General features: G+C 58.0%; 1 long non-coding RNA gene across 1 annotated transcript; it reads right to left on the bottom strand.

Annotated features, from left to right (window-relative positions):
- Positions 1–10464: 10464 nt before the first annotated feature.
- Positions 10465–11294, bottom strand: LOC144289388 (uncharacterized). Its single transcript, XR_013357280.1, has 2 exons — positions 11212–11294; positions 10465–10856 (listed from the first exon to the last, which is right to left on the bottom strand). It is a non-coding gene; the product is annotated as an uncharacterized LOC144289388 (long non-coding RNA).
- Between the last annotated feature and the right edge of the window lie 3728 nt (positions 11295–15022).

Here is a 15022-nt window from a genome sequence, read left to right as displayed (position 1 = left end):
CCCCCAAGCCCGGGGAGCCGGAGGAGGCTGGAGGGACCCTCCCCTAGAGCCTGGGGTGGAGGAGCACGGCCCCACCCACGCCTTCTGGAGAAATCAGTCTTTGCTGTGTTAAGCCACCCAGTCTGTGGGTTCTTGGTCGCAGCAGCTTCAGGAAAAAAGAGATTTGCAAGCGTGACTAGATTAAGGATTTTGAGACGAGGAAATTCTTTTCGATTAACAGTTGGGCCAAATATGATCACCTGGGTCCTCGTGGGAGGGAGGCAGAGGGTGGGAGGCCCGGAGGTGGGCAGACCCTGCGCAGGGAGGATGGAGGAGGGGCTTCTGGATGGTGTGGGGGGGGGCGGGACGGAGGCTGGAGCCGGGTCTCCCTAGGGCCCTGGGTGGAGGTGGGGGGACCAGCCCTGCCCATGCCTGCGTTTTTAGCCTCCTGAATCCACTGTGACCTCTGGCCGCCAGGGGGTAAGATAATATGTTTGTGTTGTTTCAGCCACGAAGTGTGTGGTTACAGCAGTTGTTACAGCAGCCACAGGGAGCTCATACGGACGGGGTTATTTTATGGTGTTTTTTTTTTTAGGATTTTATTTATTTATTCATGAGAGACAGAGAGAGAGAGGCAGAGACACAGGCAGAGGGAGCAGCAGGCTCCATGCAGGGAGCCCAACGTGGGATTCGACCCCGGGTCTCCAGGATCACACCCTGGGCCGAAGGCTGCGCTAAACCGCTGCACCACCCAAGGACTCCCCCTGGTTTAAGAGCATTAATACTAGTTTGGTCGGGACGCCAAACTAGATGTCCACCTGCTGGTGAGTGGATGCAGAAAACGTGGTCCATCACGCTCTGGAATATTATTCAGCCCCAACAGGATCGAGGCACCGACACCTGCCGCCCCGGGGATGGACCCCGAGCCCTTGACAGGCTGGAAGAGGGAACCAGACACAGAAGGCTCCACGGGGTGAGTCCACGTGTGTGACACGTCCAGGCTCGTCCGTGGACAGGAAGGGGGCTCGTGGGGGCCAGAGGCTGGGGGAGGGGATGTGACGTGATTGTTAACGGGTACAGGGTTGCCTTTAGGTGATGGAATATTCTAGAACTAGATACAGGTGGTCGTCGCACAACACTGTGAAGATACTAATTGCCAATAATGGGACATTTTATGTTACCCACATTTCACCCCAATAACAAACGCTTTTGAAATATAAAACAAATTAATATTTAGGGGGACTCAGTCTTCTGGGGTGATGGAAATGGTTTGGAACGAGAGAGAACTAGGGCGACCTTGGGAATGAACCCCACTAGACTGGTTAATTTCATGTTATGGTTAATTTCCCTGGAGTTAAAAAAATAATAATAATAATAATAATAAAATAAAACAAACTAAAATCCTGCAGCAGCAACCTGTTTGCCTTGGGTGAGCCCCATGGACAATCTGGTGCAAATGCTTCCGGAACTTTCTCGACCCGTGTCACTGTTCTGCAGCTTCCTCCTCTCGCCCCAGCTGCGTGCCCCAGACATGGATCCACGTGGGCTCCCATGGCCCACCCCTCCTCAATCATCATCACGCCTGCCTAGGGTTCCTTCAGTCAGGTCGCGGGGGGCCGCCCACCCCCTGGCGGTGGGTTTCTGGTGCTTTGTGCCTTGACGCCCAAGCAAAGGGGATGGGACACATCTCTGTCGCTATAGGATGGGGTAGGGGCCCAGTTCGGTTTATTCTGAGTTCCACGGAGGGCTGCTGGCATGTCCCACTGTCCCCACGTGTGTGAACGTGCTTGTTCCATGTCATCTCCCTTCTTCCCCTGTTCAAAGTCCTCCCAGGGTTCCCTAGCGCCCCTGGATTAAAACCCCAAGTCCTCCCTGCAGCCCAAAAGGCCCCACATGACCTACCCGGCTTCCTCTCCCTCCCTCCACCTGGCTCCCTCTGCTCCAGACACTTGGGGCTCCAGTTCATGCCTGGCAGGGCCCTGCCCCAGGGCATTTGCACGAGCTGCACCCTCTGCCCACCCGCTTCTCCAAGCCAACTCCTCATTTTGCAAATCGCAGCTCTCATGCCATTTGCTCATCCCAAACATACGGAGGGGAGCGCGACAGGTGAGGGTGTCTGAGAGAGAATGTGAGCCCGTCCAAGGGGAGAAGCCAGGCGGAGACTGGGGAGGAGGGGGTGGGAAGCGGGGTCCCGGGCCCCCCACGCGTGAGGGTGTAGGGAGAGAGGGAGTGGGAGGCCGAAGAGGCTGCCGGGGCTGGGTGGGGACAGCGGGGCGCTGTCGTGTGGGCCCCCCACCCCCTACCAATGTGCTAGCTCTCGCACATCAACACTCGCCAGAGATGCGGGAAATATTTTCTCTCCGGCTGACACTTTTGGCAAAATACAATTGCTCCCGCTTTTTTTTCTGTGCAAAAAACATGTCCATCAAAACCGTCCCTGCGGTGCCTGCAGGAAAAGGAGGCCGCTGGATTTGGTCCGGGGATCGCAAGAAGGGCTCCGGGGAAGGGGAGAGGCAGCCGCCTCGCCTCTCGCTGCAGTTGGGGGGCGCCACAAAAGCCCTAAGAATAATAGTAACATAGGGGCTGCCCCTGAGCACTGGGTCAGGGCCAGATGCCCCCCGCGCCGCCTCCCCCGCGCCGCAGCAGCTCCACGAGGACTATGATCCCCATTTTCCAGATGAGGACGCAGAGCCCAGAGACAGGAAGACACATCCCCCTCTCCCTGCAAGGTCACACAGCAGAGTCCAGATTTGAAACCCAGACCCTCCCCGGCTTTCCCCAAGGATGCCCGGAAGGGGCTCCCTCCCAGACCAGAGAAGGGAGGAAAGGCAAGAGAGGCCGAGGGACCAGCAGATGCAGGGGGCTTCCAGCACGTTCCATTCAACAGCTTCCGCTGCATCCAGCAGCCCTCAGTTAAATCGGGCTGTGACTATGTGGAGCCTGGAAGAAGCCGCATCTGGGGAGAGGACCCCCCTCACCCACAGTCACAAAGGTAATGGGGATGGGGTGTTCTTGGAGTCCACCAGCTGGCCCTCACACCTTCTTCGACGGCCTACATCGTCCCAGTCGCATCCGAGTCCCACAGACCCCAAAGCCAGGGGTAAACTGTGGCGGCAGCTGTGCAACCTCACGCAAGTCACTTCACCTCTCTGTGCCACACACTCCCTGTTGGTTAAGATAGAAAAGAAAACCCAATCTCTACCTTCCCTCCCCCCGACCCCATTAGGACAGTTACTGTTCCAGAAACACTTGGGACATGGCCTGTCACACAGCAGGTGCTTAGAAAAATGTGGCATCTAATCAGCTCGGTGATTCCTGACCAGGGATGGGGCCGCGGGGGCGCACCGCCCTCGCTGCCCACCCACCCCGCGCAGGGAAGGGTGCAACCTCCAGCAAGGCAACGGGAAGATGGCTCTGGTCCTGGAGTCCCAGCTGCTGCCTGTTCTCATGGCAAGGGATTGACTTTTCTAGAATGTCGCCCCTCCTCCTGGTTTCCATCCGGAGCCAGCACCGCCGCATAAATCCCGCTTTACGGCTGTTATTGACGGGGAGCGAGGAGAGCAGCCCTAGCAAGGCCCAATTAATTTTCCCGTCTGGCATCTGTGCGCCGGGTGAATTTCTGAGCTCCTGCGGGGTGGGGGGGGCGCAGAGCGAGCTGGGGACAGGCGAGGCTGAGGACAAGGTCGCGGGCGGGCGGGAGCATTCTGGACCCCCAATCCGAGGAGCACTGTCCGGGGAGTCCCGGATTCCCAGCCCCAGGGCTCTTGTCGGGAGTGTAGAAGAGGAGATGATGGCTCGACATTCTGAGTGTACGGGCGGCAGGGGTTTGCGGTTTGTAATTAGGATAAAGCGAGAGTTTCACTGCAGAGCCGTTTGAGCAAAACACACACACACACACACAGGAAGTGAAAAAGGGAGGAAGAGCTTGCCTGCGGAGGCAACGGCCTGTGCAAAGGTCCTGGGGCAGGACCTTGCTGGTGTGTGGGAGGGACCACAAGGAGAGGGATGGAGGTGCAAGGGGAAGAGAGGGAGGAGGGGAGGGCAGGGGCTTCTGGGCCCTGATAGAGACTTGGGCTCCCCGCCCCCCCCGCCCAGCACCACCCTCCCGAGGGAGGTGGGAGCTCTGGAGGCCCCTGGTCAGGGGAGGCCAGGGCCTGACTCGGGAGCTCGCGGGCGCCCTCTGGCCGCCGTGAGGAGAACATGTGGGGGATCCGCAATGAAAACACGACCCGGATCTTACATTCTCCCCAAGCTGCGAGTGAGCCCAGGGCCCCCTCGCTGCCTCCTGAAGAGGAAAATTAGCGGGTGTGAAGAGGTGTTAAAAGACCGTGGGCGGACCCTCTGTGAAAGCAGAAACGGGGTGTCGGTGCTGCGCCCCCCGTGGAAGGCAGGGCTTCGGAGCAGTGAATGTGTCTCGTGCACCTATGGAATTGCATTTCTAATTTATTTCATTTTTTAATTAATTTTTTAAGATTGTGATAACACGTACAAAAAACTCACCATTTTGACCATTTCTACGCAAGCAGCTCAGGGCACGAAGCACACTCACCCCGCCGTGCACCCACCTCCACCATCCATCTCCAGAACCTTCTGTCTCCCCACACGGAGGCCCCGTCCCCAGGAAGCACTGACCTCCCCGGCTCCCTGCCCCACCCCTGGCTCCCACCACCTCCTCTCTGTCTCTGTGGACGGGCCTCCTCTGGGGACCTCCTGGGAGTGGGGACACCTGCAGGAGGCGTCCTTCTGGGTCTGGGTCGCCTCCCTGAGCCCGGTGTCCTTGGGGTCCGTCCACACGGGGGCAGGTGTCGGGGTGCCTTCCTTCCCGAGGCTGAATCATACTCCGTTGTGGGGATATATCCCACATTTTATTTATCCGGTCACCTATCAATGGACCTTTGAGTTGTGTCCACCTTTTGGCCAATGTGGACAAGGCTGCCATCAACCTGGGTGTCCAAATACCTGCCTGAGTCCCTGCTGTCAATCAGATTGTATTTAATTTTAATTAAGTTTAAATAGCCCCATGTAGCTACTGGCTACTGTATTGCACTGTGCGCCTCTAGAAGGATTGAAAGAATTGAGAGTAAATGTTCTCATTCTTCTGTGTAATATGACACCCCGTCTTGGCCAAAATGACATCTTACAAGCCACCCGTGTTTATTAGCATCCCCCACGATAACCTATTGCCCGGGGTGGACACAGCCCAAGGGCTTTGGAGACAGTGGAAGAGCCCATGTCCACATGAGGCCTCCTGGGCCCATGGCTTTTTCCTCCCCAGGGAAGGTCTGGACCCACAGGCCTGAGGTGATGGCCACCGTGTCCTTGGCCACCCCTCTCTGGCTGTTATCACCCAACCCTGCCACACCCCACAGCATGACCACACCCCACCCGGTGGCCATGGGCCTCATTTGGGTGCCCGGGGAGGTTGAGTGGGGGAATCTGGCACTCCTTGTATGTCACCTGAAAAGAGCCCTGAAGGAAATGCTTAAGTGGAGATGTATCAGTGAGCTACTGCTGCGTAACAAAGTACTCGAAACACAGCAACAGCGACCAACACATTTATCATCTCAGTTTCTGTGCGTGGGGAATCCAGGCCCAACTTCGCTGGGTGCCCCGCTTTCGGGTCTCTCATGAGGCTGCAATTTTGGTGTCAGCCGGGACAGTAGTCTCGACTAGGAGAGGATCTGCTTCTAAGCTCACTCAGGTTGTTGGCAGGAATTATTTCCTTATGGCTATAAGCCTGAAGTCCCTGGATTCTTGCTGACTGTCAGCGGGATGTTGTCCCCAGCTTCTGGAAGCCACCCAGTTCCTTGCCACACGGCCCTCTTCACGGGCTGTTCCCAACATGACCACTTGCCAGTAAGAGAGAATAAAGGTGGCGGGTCGGCTAGCAGGACAGAGGCTTATATAAGGTAACATATCAGGGATGTGGCATCCTGGCCCCTCTGCTGTAGTTTACCAATTAGAAGCAGGTCACAAGGGTGCTGGGGTGGCTCAGCGGTTGAGCCTCTGCCTTCAGCTCAGGCCGTGATCCCACGGTTCTGGGATCAAGTCCCGCGTCGGGCTCCCTGCATGGAGCCTGCTTCTCCCTCTGCCTGTGTCTCTGCCTCTCTCTGTGTGTCCCTCATGAATAAATAAATAAAATCCTTAAAAATAAATAAAAGAAGAAGCAGCAGCAGGTCACAAGTCCCACCCACATGCAAAGGGAGGGGTCATACAAAGGTGTGGACGCCAGGAACAGGAATCCTAAGAACCTCTTGAGGCTCTGTCTGCTACAGGAAACAAAGGGACAGAGTGCTTGCAATGGCTCTGGACCCCAGTGGGGTTTCGGGGATGGAAGGAAGGAAGAAAAAGAGGAGGCGGGAGGAGCTGCAGGTAAGAGTGATTGGGAATTAGGAGAAAGACATTAAATCCCAACATATTTTTCGTCAGTCCCTATTTTCCCAGGCCCAAGAGGGTCTGATTCACCACGGAGGAGTGGGCGTCAGCAAGGGTTCCCTAGAGGAGGAAGCCCCTGCACTGCCCGCTAAGGATGGGATGGAGGCAACAGTGAGATGCGATGGCAGGTTCTGGGTGGAGGGACCTACAAGGACAAAGTGCTGGAAGCTTTAGGGAGAGAGATGCACCTGCAGAGTTGTGTCGTCGTGCAAAGGGGGCGAGGGCCTGAGGCATCACATTGCTTCTGAGGGAGGCCACAGTGTACCCATCATACCGAGGGGGAGACTGAGGCCCGGGGAAGTGGAGTCACTTTCTCCAGGTCACATGGCTGGGAAGAGGAGCAGCCCCATTTGGGAAACAGATGCTTGAAGTCCTGCTTTGCCCTCCTACCCTCACTCTGACACCCCCTTGATGACCTCAAGGTTAACAATCGCAGCAGCAATCGTGCCAGCCGTGACGTCTGTTGAGCCTTATGTGCCAAGTCCTACTGTCGATGCTGTACACACACCAGGGTCAGCCCAAGGTCAAATGCAGCCCGGCACCTGTTTTGTACATTTTTCAATGGCTGGAGGAGAAAAAAATATCAAAGGATAATATTTTGGGATGTACAAAAATGATATGAAATTCAAGATTCAGGGCCCGCGAATAAAGTTTTATTGGCACACGGCCATGCCCATTTGCTCACGTGTGATTGATGGCAGCTTCTGCACAAGGCCAGAGCGGATCACACAGCCTGCAAAGCCCAAACTTTTGACTTTCTGGCCCTTTGCGGGGTTTCGAGGGTTCCTGCGGTTCGTGTACTCACTCCTTTATTACAGCTCTATAAGTTAGATGCTATTGCTTTCTTTGGGGAAACTGAGGCAGACAGGGTTGAGAGGCTCTGCTGCGGTCTCAGGGAATGAGTGGCCAAGCAGGGACTGGAACCCCAGGCTGCTGGACTGCCTGTGTGGCACTCTCAGCTCCCCACCCCGCCCACCTGCTCCGGCCCCCCAGCCCTCCCCTCAGCACTGAGGGCCAGGAGCATCTGGGTCCAGCTCTTTCTCCCCCTCCCCACCCCCGGAGCCCACGGAAGAAGCGGGTGGTCAGCAAGTGCGCAAGACAAGCTTCCCCCGGACCATCCGGGAAGACGGCCAATTAGGAGCAAATCAATTAAACAAACTCGATGGCGGCTGCTGCCCTGTTTCTCCGACCTCAGCCCAGGGGCTCACGCTCCGGGTCTGGCGGACGTGGTCGGGTTCAAGCAAACGCATCTGTGGGCAGATCTGCGAAGGGGCTGCGGGATCAGGACTCCATCCAGAGAACCCAGACCCGGGCCCCTGGGAGCCTCGATATTGGATCATCTAATCTGAACCCCCGTGGGGAAGGTGGGGGGGGCTGCCGTGTGAGTTAACCCCGGGAGACGGGAGCCCGTTCATCTGCACAAGATGAACTGCTCGCTGGGACTGGCAGTGTGAGGGGAGCAGTGGGAAAAGAAGGCTATAATTTGCTCATTTTGCCTGTCAATCAAGTAATGAAGTTTGCTGTTTCTTTGTCGTACGCCGTGGGAGAGATCTGACACCTGGAAAGGGAATGTCACCGTGCAGGCCCTTCTGCTCTGCACAAACCCGGGCTGCTGTGAAGGCAGCATCGCTGCGGACATCTCGGGAGGCGTCTACATGGAGCCTGAGAACAGAACAATGCGGAGAAAGCAGAGCGGAGGGACCGAGAGACGTGGGCTCCTTGATCCAGCCATGCCTGAAACTCACGTACACCCGGACTTTTCACTTGCAACCTGGGTTTTTATCCTTACGGCTTATGAGTGGTAACAAATAATGCTCTCGCCAAGTAGTATTTCCTGATCTTCACCTCCCGGGGTATGGAAGGTTACCTCATTATTCAACAAATTTCATGCGCCTTCTTCCCAAATGCCACAGGGAGCCATATATTTCCCGGCGCCACTCATGTCAGGCCCTGCCCTGTGATGCGCTTTGGCCAAGGTGATACGAGCAAAAGCGACAGAGTGACAATGCGGAGCCTAGGCTCCAAGAAGGACTGCGTGTTTCCGCACGCCCTCTTGTGTTCCTGCCTTTGGCCGTGAGACGAAGGTGTCCATGTCGTGAGGAGTCACTAATCCAAGGGAGGTCAGAAAAACATGGACTAGGGGCACCTGGGTGGCTCAGCGATTGAGCATCTGCCTTCGGCTCAGGGTGCGACCCTGGGGTCCTGGGATCGAGTCCCACATTGAGGTCCCCGCAGGGAGCCTGCTTCTCCCTTGGCCTGTGTCTCTGCCTCTCTCTGTGTGTGTCTCTCATGAATGAATGAATAAATAAATAAATAAATAAATAAATAAATAAATAAAATCTTTAAAAAAATAAAAAGAAAGAAAGAAAGCCTGCCTTTATTTTATAGCCTGCAAAGCCCTGCCCAGTTAAATCACGGCCCCGGCGAAGAAGACACATCCTGATTGCAGAGACGTTAAAACGGGAAAATTGCTTACCATCAATTCAGTGAAACATGTTGTGTTCATTGCTTCGTGACTGTCTCTCCTGCTAGACCCGAGAGGCAGGATGTTGCTTGTCATGGTCGCTGAGCACCAAACACAGGGCTTGGCACACAGCAGGCGCTCAATACATGCTGGCTGAATGAATGAGCGAAGTGTGTGGCCTGATGCCAAGGAGTTTCAAGCACGGTCTCACGTCATCCTCGCCGCACAGACCGTGGGGCTCTGCATTTTCCGAGGGGAAACAGGCTTCTAAAGGGAGAGTGACTCGTCCAAGGTCACGCAATCACGCCTGAGACTGACCTCCCGGCTGAGGCCGGCCTCCCGCCTGCTGGTTCCAGCCTCGCCCCAACACCCTGCTCCGCCAGCCACGCTTCCCCAGAACCTGTCTCGTGGAAACCAAATCACGCCCGCCTGAAAGTCGACATCGAAATTACTGCCGAGCCCTTGACTCCGGGTAATTAAGAGCATTTTGGGACGCCTTGCTTGATTAAAAGCAGATCATCCGTTCAGAATGAAAATTCAGAAGGCAAATTGCTTTTGTTGCCTTCACGATGCTATTTTAAACGCACGAGGCTCTCGAGCTAATAAAGGCCCGTCACTCGGGCTGTCGGCCTGCTCAGGCCCCGCTTGCTCGGCTCCCCCACTGCTGTTTACCGCCGCCGACCACGCGGCGCCCAGACCCGGAGAGACCCCTGTCCGGCCGTCGCCCCAAGCCTGCTCCCATCTCGGGCATGCCCGTAGGTTTGCTTGGCCCCCACCTGGCCCCGCCACCCACCACGGGCTTTACCCTCTCCTCCTGGGCCCCAGCCTCCAGTCCGGAGCCTTTCCAGAGGGCTCCCCAAATCCGATCGGGCTGCCCGCTGCCCACCTTCACCCAGCTGCCCCTCCTTCCGCCTCCAGACTCTGCAAGGAGGCAGCTCCCCTGATCTCCAGGCCTGGGCTCCTGTGGGCTCTTGGGCTGCTGGTGCGCTCCCCGCCCCCAGTTCTGTCTCTCAGCATCTATGTTCTCACTGCCCAGTCATGTGTCCCCCTCCCTCCCCCAGATCAGGAGCTCTGGGGGGACAGGGCTGGGTCTGTTGTGGTCACTGCTGCTGCCCCCAGTGCCTAGAACAGATCATGGCAATGAGGACATAAAAAAAAAAAAAAAAAAGAATGAATAAATGAGTGAATGAACAAGTGTGTTGGCGCGGGAGGAGCCAGGGACCCCAGACATCAGGGTCTCAGAGAGCCGCCCCTGCTCAGCTCTAGGGCTCACCACCTGCAGGCCTAGAGCCCCCCTCCTTCCCCAGCCCATGACAGGGACCCCCACCGGAGCCAGCCCCTCAGTCCCCCTTGCAGGGGGGTGCAGGCCCTGGTGCCCGGAGGCTGAGGGCAGGGGGTGGGGGGAGGAGGCGGCTGGATCCCAGCAGAGGTGAGGTGGGAGCTGCTGCTGGGCATCCATCCAGTTCCAGCTAGGGTCACAGTCACAACCTAACAACGTTGCCATTCGGGGTGGAAAATGCAAAGGGACCAGCTGACAACATCTACGAGTGTTTAAACCACAAGCATAACGACTGTGGCCCGACCAAGACATTTCTAAGAATTAATAATAATGTAAAGCAGTGGTTCTCACAGGGGGTTGATGGGGCAGTGGGGGGGAGGGTTGACTATGCCCCCCCCCCCCAACCCCGGGCACAGTGTCCAGTATCTGGAGGTTTCTGTAGTTGTCACAACTGGGTTGAGGGTGCTCCTGGCATCAAGTGTGTCATGGGGTTGCAGGGGTCAGGGATGCTGCTCCGTGAACCCAGGGCGACAGCCCCCTGCAGGGTCAAGGGGAGGTGACGGGTCCCTGAAGCCAGCTAACGTGTAGGGATGCTCACTCCGCACCAGGCTTCTCCGGGGGCTTTTCTAGTTGAACGTCCGGCGAGGTGGGCAGAAACACCAACCCATTTTCCAGATGCGGGAAATCCAAGGCCCGGAGCTGCAAAGTCAGGTCCCCAAGGTTACACAGTCTGTGAGAAGGTCAGCCACACGAGGACAAGGAATGTGGCCTCCCTCTCATTTCCGCCCCGGGGCCCTGTACCCCGCCCCGCCACACACACACACACACACACACACACACACACACACACATAGCAGGTGCATGAGAACGGAGCTGGGCTTCCAAGCCAGGTAACACTCTGGCATCCAGGTTGTTGTGACCCCAAGCCTCCCACCCAGCTGAGCGCCCCTTTGGCTCATCCCCCTGGTGTCCCTGCAGCTCTGGGGACAGCTGAGCCCCGTGGGCTAGATAGAGGCCTTCCGATTCCAGGAGGCCAGGGCTAAAGCTTAACTGCCCTATTGTGGCCTCTGAAAGGGGAGCAGGTGCCGGCGGCTTTGCCAGGAGGCTGCAGGGCTGCCTTTGTGCCCGAAGCCGGTGGAATCCTCTGCTCTGCTCGCACGGCCTCCTTTCAGGCCACGTTCCACCTTTGCTGCCACATTCTTGCCTCAAAATCCCCCATTCTGCGCGGCCAGCCCAGAACGCGGGCGCCTTTGTTCGGCTTTTCTTGGCCTTGTCTGCGTTCATCGCTTCCTCCGGGAGCTGTGGGAGGAGGGGGTGGGGGGGGTTGGCGAGAATAAATAAATGTGGAGGGTAAAATAAAAGAGATGCTCCGAGCTTCGGGCCCAGGTTGCACGGAAGGGGATTTTCGCCTGGCACTTTGAGATACCGACAAAGGCGGGCGCGGGGTGCGGCGCAGGCGGGGGTGGGTGGGGGTCGGGGCGCCGCGCGGGCGGGCGCACCGGGCCTGGCAGCTGCAGCCAGACAGTCACAAAAACAAATTCATCGGGCCTGTCTCCGCAAGATCTGGCCACCAGACGTTCGTTAACGCGCGCCAGGGACGCCCACCGTCCCCCCGCCCCCCTCCGGGGCCTGGAGAAGGCGGGCAGGCTGCACGGGGTGGGCACCAGCCCGAGGTTGGATCAGAGGTTTGAGAAGCAGAGACCCCCTGGGGGCCAGTGTCCTCTCTCCTCTTGGCTTGCTGTGTGACCTTGAAGAATCTGCCTGCGGTCTCTGTGCCTTGCTAATAAGCAACCCCTGATGTCCCCACCTTGGAGGGAGGTGCTATCTGGGAGCGAGCAGAGAGTGGAAGGTGCTTGCCCAAGTTCAGCCAGCCACCCGGAGGAAAGCTCTTTGTTCAGGCTCCTTAGGGTAAGGACGAGAGGAGAGGCCACGGAGGTTGGGCAGGGCGTCCCCACTGAGGACAAAAGCCACCTTTCCAGCATCATCACAAGGATGGTTCCCAGATGGCCTCTGGAGCCTCCCCTCCCCCTCTGTAATAATAATGCATCCAAAAAAATAAAAAGTAATAATAATAATGCATCCACTGGATGTCGATTAGTTCAGTTATTCAGGCCACAAAGTGACTGAGCTCCTACCGCGTACCAGGCTGCGTGCTGGACACTAGGGACAGAGACCAGAAGGGCCCAGCCTTCCAGCTCCAGGGTGACGGGGGCTTTCCTGGGGACGCACAGGCACATCTGGAGTAACCCGAGTCATCAGGAACTGTCCCCCGGGGCGGGGGTGGGGGGCGGGGAATGACTGGTCTTCCTGGTCTTCCCTCGGTGAGCAAGAAAAAGCCAAGGAGAGAGGGAGGGAAGGAAGGAGAGAGGGAGGGAGGGGAAGAAGAAAGGAAGGAAGGAAGGAAGTCCCCAGGACATGATGGCCGAGGCGCTCAGGGCACAGAACAGAGGCCACAGCCGACCTGGGCCAGTGGAGACGAAGATGAGGGGAGCCCAGCCCTGATGCCGCCTTGGCTGCCTCGGAGCGTGTTGTCGCCCTGCCGGCTTCTCTTTGGGGCTCTCCACCGCCGGGGGGGGGGGGGGGGGGGGGGGGGGGGGGGGGGGGGCGAGGATAGCAGTCGCGTCCACTCCCTGTCTCAGATGGGAAAACAGAGGCAGCTCAGTGGCGAGCGAGGCGGGGGCCAAGGTCACAGCGCAGGTGGGGGCCGCAGAGGTGAGAGGTCCAACCTGAGTGTCCCGGGGCTGGACCCTGGTGCGGGCAGGGCTGCTTCCTCCAGGGCCCCAGGGAGACCCTCTCCCGCCCCTTCCCGGCTTCCAGAGGCGGCACCCCCGGCCCCTCCCTCCAGCCTCTGCTTCCAGCCTCCCGTCTCCTGTGACTCCGACCCCCCGACTCCCCCTGATAAGCACTCTGGTGCTGACATCGGGCGCCCCGGGCACCCAGGATAACCCCCATCTGAAGAGCCTTAGCCTGATCCCACCTGCGAAGTCCCTTGGCCCTCGGAAGGGAGCACGGTCCGCCCACCCTCTGAGGGGGCTTGGCCCAGATGGGGTCGGAAGAGGGGGTCCGGGCAAAGCCTTGGCATCAGGGGACCTCTGATGGGGACCAGTTTCCCCATCTGTCAATGGGCATCAGTGGTACACCTTGACCCTTGGGGTCGTCAAGAAGTCGCGCTCAACCATGTAACACCAGATATTCAGCCGTGACCAAGACACGTGCACGGCCTCTGCGCCCACGGGCAGGACGATGGACATGGGGGGATATGAGCGACGCTGGTGGGGTGGAGCAGAGTGGGGTCGGGGAGGGCCTCTCTGAAAGGGGAAACCTGGGATGGAACAGCCATATAAAGACGTGGGGGAAAGGTGTGCCAGGAAGTGGGGATGGTAAGTGCAAAGGCCCTGAGGCAGCTTACTGCCTAGCAGGTTTGAGGACCAAATAGGAGACAGGAGAGATTGTTCCAGGGAGGAATAGCTCAAGGATTCATGAAAGATGTAGGGTTGCAGCCTGGGCAAAGACCGGGAGCTTGACCAGCCTGGAACAAAGCGGTGCAGCAGCCCAAGGGCAGCTGGTGGACAGAATGGGGGGCGCCGGAGGCAAGCTCACGGAGCTCCAGCATTCAGAGCCTCAACTTTGCCAGTGGCCCTGGGGACAGGAGGGGTGGCCAGGAGGGCTGTGAGCAGGAAGGGTCCTCCAGCGGTGGATGCCAGCCTGCCCACCTCTGGATCCCAGATCTGCCACCGTCATGCTGTGTGGCCCCGGGCAAGTCGCCTCCCCTCCCTGGGCCCCCGTTTCCTGCATCTGTAAAACGGGGACAACGGCGGCCCCAACACCACCGAGGAGCAGGAGGATGAAACGAGCAAATTCACCCCAAGCTCTGGGCTCGGGGCACAAGACAGCAGATGGCAAAGGGTCATTCCCTTCGGGGCAAAAGGCACCCCTGAGGCTCCTGTGCCCCCTCCTGTCCCGCCCCCTGGTTTTTATCCTCTTTGATGACTCTCGGGGTGGGGAGTCTTGTGTCATCAGGAGATGAGCCCCTAGGGCCTGAGCTCAACACAGCCACCCCTGTGCCACCCCCCAATCTGCTCACAGGGGGCGGGGCACAGAAGCCTCAGTGGGGGGGGCAGGGCTCATGACAGCTCTGCTCCGGGGGCGGGGGGGGGGCGCCCCTGTGCTTGCAAACCATTTAATAACACGCCCCAAACCGTTCTGTCGCCCAGAGGCAATGAAAGGAGGCAGTTTGCGCAGATGTCATTTCTTCTCCTAAGATAGTGAGGAATCATGGGGCGTCCGGGGGTGCTCAGGGGTAGAGTGTCTGCCTTTGGCTCAGGGCGTGACCCCGGGGTCCCGGGATTGAGTCCCGCATCAGGCTCCCCACCCCAGGGATCTGCTTCTCTCTCTGCCTGTGTCTCTGCCTCTCTCTCTGTGTCTCTCATGAATAAGTAAATAAAATCAGGGAGGTGGGCAGGGGGATGGGGTGACTGGGTGACGGGCACTGAGGGGGGTACTTGATGGGATGAGCACTGGCTGTTACACTATATGTTGGCAAATCGAACTTCAATAAATATATATATATTAAAAATAATAAAATATAAATAAATAAATAAAATCTTAAAAAACAAAAGAAAGGGCAGAATCGGAGGCTGTGGTGTGGGCCCCCCCCCCTTCTGGGCTCAAGCCAGAGGGTGAGGCGCCCCACCCAGGGCTGGGCTGTCCCCGAGCTCCCCTGCCCCTCCATCCTGCCCACGGGCTCGGGTCGCTCTATCCCCCCTCTGGGTCTGCCCCGCGGCGACCTGTCCTGTCCTGTCCTGTCGGGACACAAGCTCACTGGTCCCGCTGGTCCCTGGTACCGAGGAAATGAGCCGTGCAAG

The sequence above is a fragment of the Canis aureus genome, chromosome 19 (assembly GCF_053574225.1).
Source record: "Canis aureus isolate CA01 chromosome 19, VMU_Caureus_v.1.0, whole genome shotgun sequence".
In the NCBI taxonomy this organism is placed as follows: Eukaryota; Metazoa; Chordata; class Mammalia; order Carnivora; family Canidae; genus Canis; species Canis aureus.
The sequence above is the reverse complement of the archived record's forward strand: the minus strand, read 5'-3'. Positions and strand labels throughout refer to the sequence as shown.